Genomic DNA, 6,115 nt, shown 5'->3' on the forward strand with positions numbered 1-6,115 from the left:
CAAAAGAGCACAAGTTAATAATTAGAGAAATCAGTGACTCATTAAAAGGAAAAACATCAGAATCATAGGAGTCTCAGAAGATGAAGAGAGAGAAAAGGGGTAGAGGGTTATGTGAGCAAATAATAGCAGAAAACTTTCCTAACCTGGGGAAAGACACATAAAACAAAATCCAGGAAGCATGGAGGACTCTCATTACATAAAAAAAGACCATCAACACAGCATATCATAGTCAATTCACAAAATACTCAGGCAAGGAGAGAATCATGAAAGCAGCAAGGGAAAAAAAGTCCCTAACCTACAAGGAAAGACAGGTCAGGTTTGCAGCAGACCTATTCACAGAAACTTGGCAGGACAGAAAGGAGTGGCAGGACATATTCAATGGGCTGAATCAGAAAAATGTGCAGCCAAGAATTATTTATCCAGTAAAGCTGTGATTTAAAATAGAAAGAGAGAATATTTGAGAGGAAGATGACAGTGTAGGAGAACACTGGGCTCACCGTGACCTGCTGACCACTTAGATTCCACCCACATCTGCCTAAATAACCCAGAAAACCACAAAAGACTAGAAGAATGGACTCTCCAGAGCCAGGCATAGACGAGAGGCCCACGGAAGAGGGTAGGAAGGGTGGAGAGGTGGTGCATGCTACACAGACTGGCAGGAGGGAGCTGGGGCAGTGGGGGGGAAGCCAGCCCACGTGGCAAGACAGAGCCCCTGAGTCTGGCTTGCAAAAGTGGAGGGGCTGGACGGAGTGTGTTCTGACAGCCAGTGGGACTTAATATCTGGAATGTTATAAGTCACCAGCTCTGCTCTGAGATCAGGAGGGCTAGAGGACATTGGGAAGGAGAGTTGTTGAGCCCTGGAGGAAAGAGCTCAGCTTGGGGGGAAGAAAGGCATTCACCAGCACCATCTCCCTCACCCATCCCCCAGCCAAAATCCCAAAGGGAACCAGTTCCCGTAATGGAACTTGCTTGCACCGTGCAAACACCCAACACTGTGCTTCTGTGGATCCATCCCTTCGATGGGACTGCCTACCTCCCGTGCACAAGGCCCCTCCTAAAGCAGACCACCGAAGGCAAAGCGAGCTGAATCTGCCGCTCCCGCCCCTGTGCACCCTGTGGATCCACCCCAGCTAATATGCCAGATACCATCAAAGCAGTACCACAAGCCTGGCAGTGTGCAAGTAGCCCAGATAGAGGCCACACCACTCCACAGTGAGTGTATCACTCCCCTTGGAGAGGGGAAGATAAGTTGCACACCAGTCTGACTGTGGCCCCAGCAGTGGGCTGGGGGCAGACATCAGGTCTGAATGAAGCTCCGCCCACCAACGCAAGTTACTTCATACAACACAGAGGAAGAACCCCGCAGTTCCTCGCCAATCCAGGGACTATCCAAAATGACAAAAGAGAAGAATTATCCTCAAAAGAAATTCCAGGAAGTAGTGGCAGATAATGAACTGATCAAAAACGATTTCAGCAATGTAACAGAAAATGAATTTAAAATAATAGTCATAAAATTAATTGCTGGGCTTGAAAAAAGTATAGAGGACAGCAGAGAATCTATTACTACAGAGATCAAGGGACTAAGAAACAGTCATGAGGAGCTAAAAAATCCTGTAAATGAGGTGCAAAATAAAATGGAGGCGACCACAGCTCGGATTGAAGAGGCAGAGGAGAGAATAGCTGAATTATAAGATAAAGTTATGGAAAAAGAGGAAGCTGAGAAAAAGAGAGATAAAAACATCCTGGAGTATGAGGGGAGAATTAGAGAACTCAGTGACAAAATTAAATGTATTAACATACGTATAATTGGGATTCTAGAGGAGGAAGAGAGAGGGGAAGGTGCTGAAAGTGTACTTGAAAAAATCATAGCTGAGAACTTCCCTGATCTGGGGAGGGAAAAAGGCATTGAAATCCAAGAGGCACAGAGAACTCCCTTCAGATGTAACTTGACGCTCTTCTACATGACATATCATAGTGAAACTGGCAAAATACAAGGATAAAGAGAGAATTCTGAAAGCAGCTAGGGATAAACATGCTCCAACATATAAAGGGAGACCAATAAGACTAGTGACAGATTTATCTCCTGAAACTTGGCAGGCCAGAAAGGAACAGCAGGAAATCTTCAATGTGATGAACAGAGAAAATATGCAGCCAAGAATCCTTTATCCAGCAAGTCTGTCATTCAGAATAGAATGAGAGATAAAGGTCTTCCTAAACAAGCAAAACTGAAGGAATTCACCACCACTAAACCACCACTACAAGAGATACTAAGGGGGAATCCTGTGAGACAAGGTACCAGAGACATCACTACAAGCGTGAAGCCTAAAGACATCACAATGACTCTAAACCCATATATTTCTATAATAACACTGAATGTAAATGGACTAAATGCTCCAACCAAAAGACATAAGGTATCAGAATGGGTAAAAAAAACAAGACCCATCTATTTGTGGTCTACAAGAGACTCATTTTAGACCTGAGGACACCTTCAGATTGAAAGGGAGGGGATGGAGAAATATCTATCATGCTCCTGGAAGTCAAAAGAAAGCTGGAGTAGCCATACTTATATCAGACAAACTAGACTTTAAATTAAAGGCTGTAACAAGAGATGAAGAAGGGCATGATATAATAATTAAAGGGTCTATACATCAGGAAGAGCTAACAATTATAAATGTCTACGTGCTGAATATTGAAGCCCCCAATATATGAAACAATTAATCACAAACATAACCGACCTTATTGGTAAGAATGTGGTAATTTCAGGGGACTTTAATACTCTACTGACAACAATGGATAGATCATCTAGACACATGGTCAACAAAGAAACAAGGACCCTGAATGATACATTGGATCAGATGGACTTGACAGATCTATTTAGAACTCTGCATCCCAAAGCAACAGAATATACTTTCTGCTCGAGTGCACATGGAACATTCTCCAAGACAGATCACATAATGGGTCACAAAACAGCCCTTCATAAGTATACAAGAACTGAGATCATACCATGCCTACTTTCGGACCACAATGCTATGAAACTTGAAATCAACCACAGGAAAAATCTGGAAAACCTCCAAAAGCATGGAGGTTAAAGAACACCCTACTAAAGAATGAATGGGTCAACCAGACAATTAGAAAAGAAATTTAAAAATATATGGAAACAAATGAAAATGAACATACTACAATCCAAATGCTTTGGGACGCAGCGAAGGCAGTCCTGAGAGGGAAATACATTGCAATCCAGGCCTATCTCAAGAAACAAGAAAAAATCCCAACTACAAAATCTAGGGGCGCCTGGGTGGAGCAGTCGGTTAAGCGTCCGACTTCAGCCAGGTCACGATCTCGCGGTCCGTGAGTTCGAGCCCCGCATCAGGCTCTGGGCTGATGGCTCAGAGCCTGGAGCCTGCTTCCGATTCTGTGTCTCCCTCTCTCTCTGCACCTCCCCCGTTCATGCTCTGTCTCTCTCTGTCCCAAAAATAAATAAACGTTGAAAAAAAATTAAAAAAAAATCTAACAGCACACGTAAAGGAAATATAAGCAGAACAGCAAAAACAGCCTAAATCAAGCAGAAGAAGAGAAATAATAAAGATCAGACCAGACATAAACAATATAGAAACTAAAAAATCTGTAGACCAGATCAATGAAGGCAAGAGTTTTTTTTTTTTGAAAAAATAAACAAAATTGATACACCTCTAGCCAGGCTTCTCAAAAAGAAAAGGATATGACCCAAATTGATAAAATCATGAATTAAAATGGAATTATTACAACCAATCCCTCAGAAATACAAGCAATTATCAGGTAATACAATGAAAAATTATATGCCAAAAAACTGGACAACCTGGAAGAAATGGACAAATTCCTAAGCACCCACAGACTCCCAAAACTCAAACAAGAAGAAATAGAAAGCTTGAACATACCGATAATCAGCAAAGAAATTGAATCAGTTATCAAAAATCTCCCAACAAATAAGAGTCCAGGACCAGATGGCTTCCCAGGAGAATTCTACCAGGCATTTAAAGCAGAGATAATACCTATACTTTTCAAGATATTCCAAAAAATAGAAAGGGAAGGAAAACTTCCAGACCCATTCTATGAAGCCAGTCTTACTTTGATTCCTAAACCAGACAGTGACTCAGTAAAAAAAGAGAACTACAGGCCAATATCCCTGATGAATATGGATGCAAAAATTCTCAATAAGATACTAGCAAATCGAATTCAACAGCATATAAAAAGATTCATTCACCATGATCAAGTGGGATTCATTCCTGTGATGCAGGAAGGGTTCAAAATTCTCAAATCAACCAATGTGATACATCACATTAATAAAAGAAAAGATAACCATAGGATCCTGTCAATCGATCAGAAAAAGCATTTGACAAAATTCAGCATCCTTTCTTAATAAAAACGCTGGAGAAATTCGGGATAGAGGGAACATACTTATTCATCATAAAAGCCATTTATGAAAAGCCCACAGCTAACATCATCTTCAATGGGGAAAAACTGAGAGCTTTCTCCCTGAGATCAGGAACAAGACAGGGATGCACACTCTCAACGCTGTTGTTTAACGTAGTGTTGGAAATTCTAGTATGAGCAATCAGACAACAAAAGGAAATCAAACACATCAAAATTGGCAAAGATGAAGTGAAGCTTTCACTTTCTGCAAATGACATGATATTATACATGGAAAATCTGATAGACTCCACCAGAAGTCTGCTAGAACTGATCCATGAATTCAGCAAAGTTGCAGGATACAAAATCAATGTACAGAAATCAGTTGCATTCTTATACACTTATAATGAAGAAACAGAAAGACAACTAAAGAAACTGATCCCATTCACAATTGCACCAAGAAGCATAAAATACCTAGGAATAAACCTAATCAAATATGTCAAACATCTGTATGCTGAAAACTATAGAAAGCTTATGAATGAAATTGGAGAAGATATAAAGAAATGGAAAAACATCCCACGCTCATGGATTGGAAGAAAAATATTGTCAAAATGTCAATACTACCCAAAGCTATCTACACATTCAATGCAATCCCAATCAAAATTACACCAGCCTTCTTCTGGAAGCTAGAACAAGCAATCCTAAAATTTGTATGGAACCACAAATGGCCCCAAATAGCCAAAGTAATTCTGAAGAAGAAGACCAAAGTGGGGGCATCACAATCCCAAACTTTAGCCTCTACTACAAAGCTGTAATCATCAAGACAGCATGGTATTGGCACAAAAACAGACACATAGACCAATGGAATAGAATAGAAACCCCAGAACTACACCCAGATGAGTATGGCCAACTAATCTTTGACCAAGCAGGAAAGAATATCCAATGGAAAAATGACAGTCTCGTTAACAAATGGTGCTGGCAGAACTGGACAGCAACATGCAGAGCAATGAAACTAGACAACTTTTTTACACCATTCACAAAAAGAAACTCAAAATGGATAAAGGACCTGAATGTGAGACAGGAAACCATCAATAGCCTAGAGGTGAAAGCAGGAAAAAAACCTCTCTGACCTCAGCTGCAGCAATTTCTTACTTGACTCATCCCCAAAGGCAAGGGAGTTAAAAGCAAAAATGAACTATTGGGACCTCATGAAGATAAAAAGCTTTTGCACAGCAAAGGAAACAATCAACAAAACTAAAAGGCAACCAACAGAATGGGAAATGATATTTGCAAATGACGTATTGGACAAAGGGCTAGTATCCAAAATGTATAAAGAGCTCACCAAACTCCACACCTGAAAAACAAATAATCCAGTGAAGAAATGGGCAGAAAACATGAATAGACACTTCTCTAAAGAAGACATCCAGATGGCCAACAGGCACATGAAAAGATGCTCAACATCGCTCTTCATCAGGGAAATACAAATCAAAACCACACTCAGATATTCTCTCACGCCATTCAAAGTGGCTCTAATGAACAAATCAGGAGACTATAGATGCTGGAGAGGATGTGGAGAAACGGGAACCCTCTTGCACTGTTGTTGGGAATGCAAACTGGTCCAGCCACTCTGGAAAACAGTGTGGAGGTTACTCAGAAAATTAAAAATAGACCTACCCTATGACCCAGCAATAACACTGCTAGGAATTTACCCAAGGGATACAGGAGTGCT

This window comes from Prionailurus viverrinus, unplaced genomic scaffold (assembly GCF_022837055.1).
Source record: "Prionailurus viverrinus isolate Anna unplaced genomic scaffold, UM_Priviv_1.0 scaffold_57, whole genome shotgun sequence".
NCBI classification, from domain to species: Eukaryota; Metazoa; Chordata; class Mammalia; order Carnivora; family Felidae; genus Prionailurus; species Prionailurus viverrinus.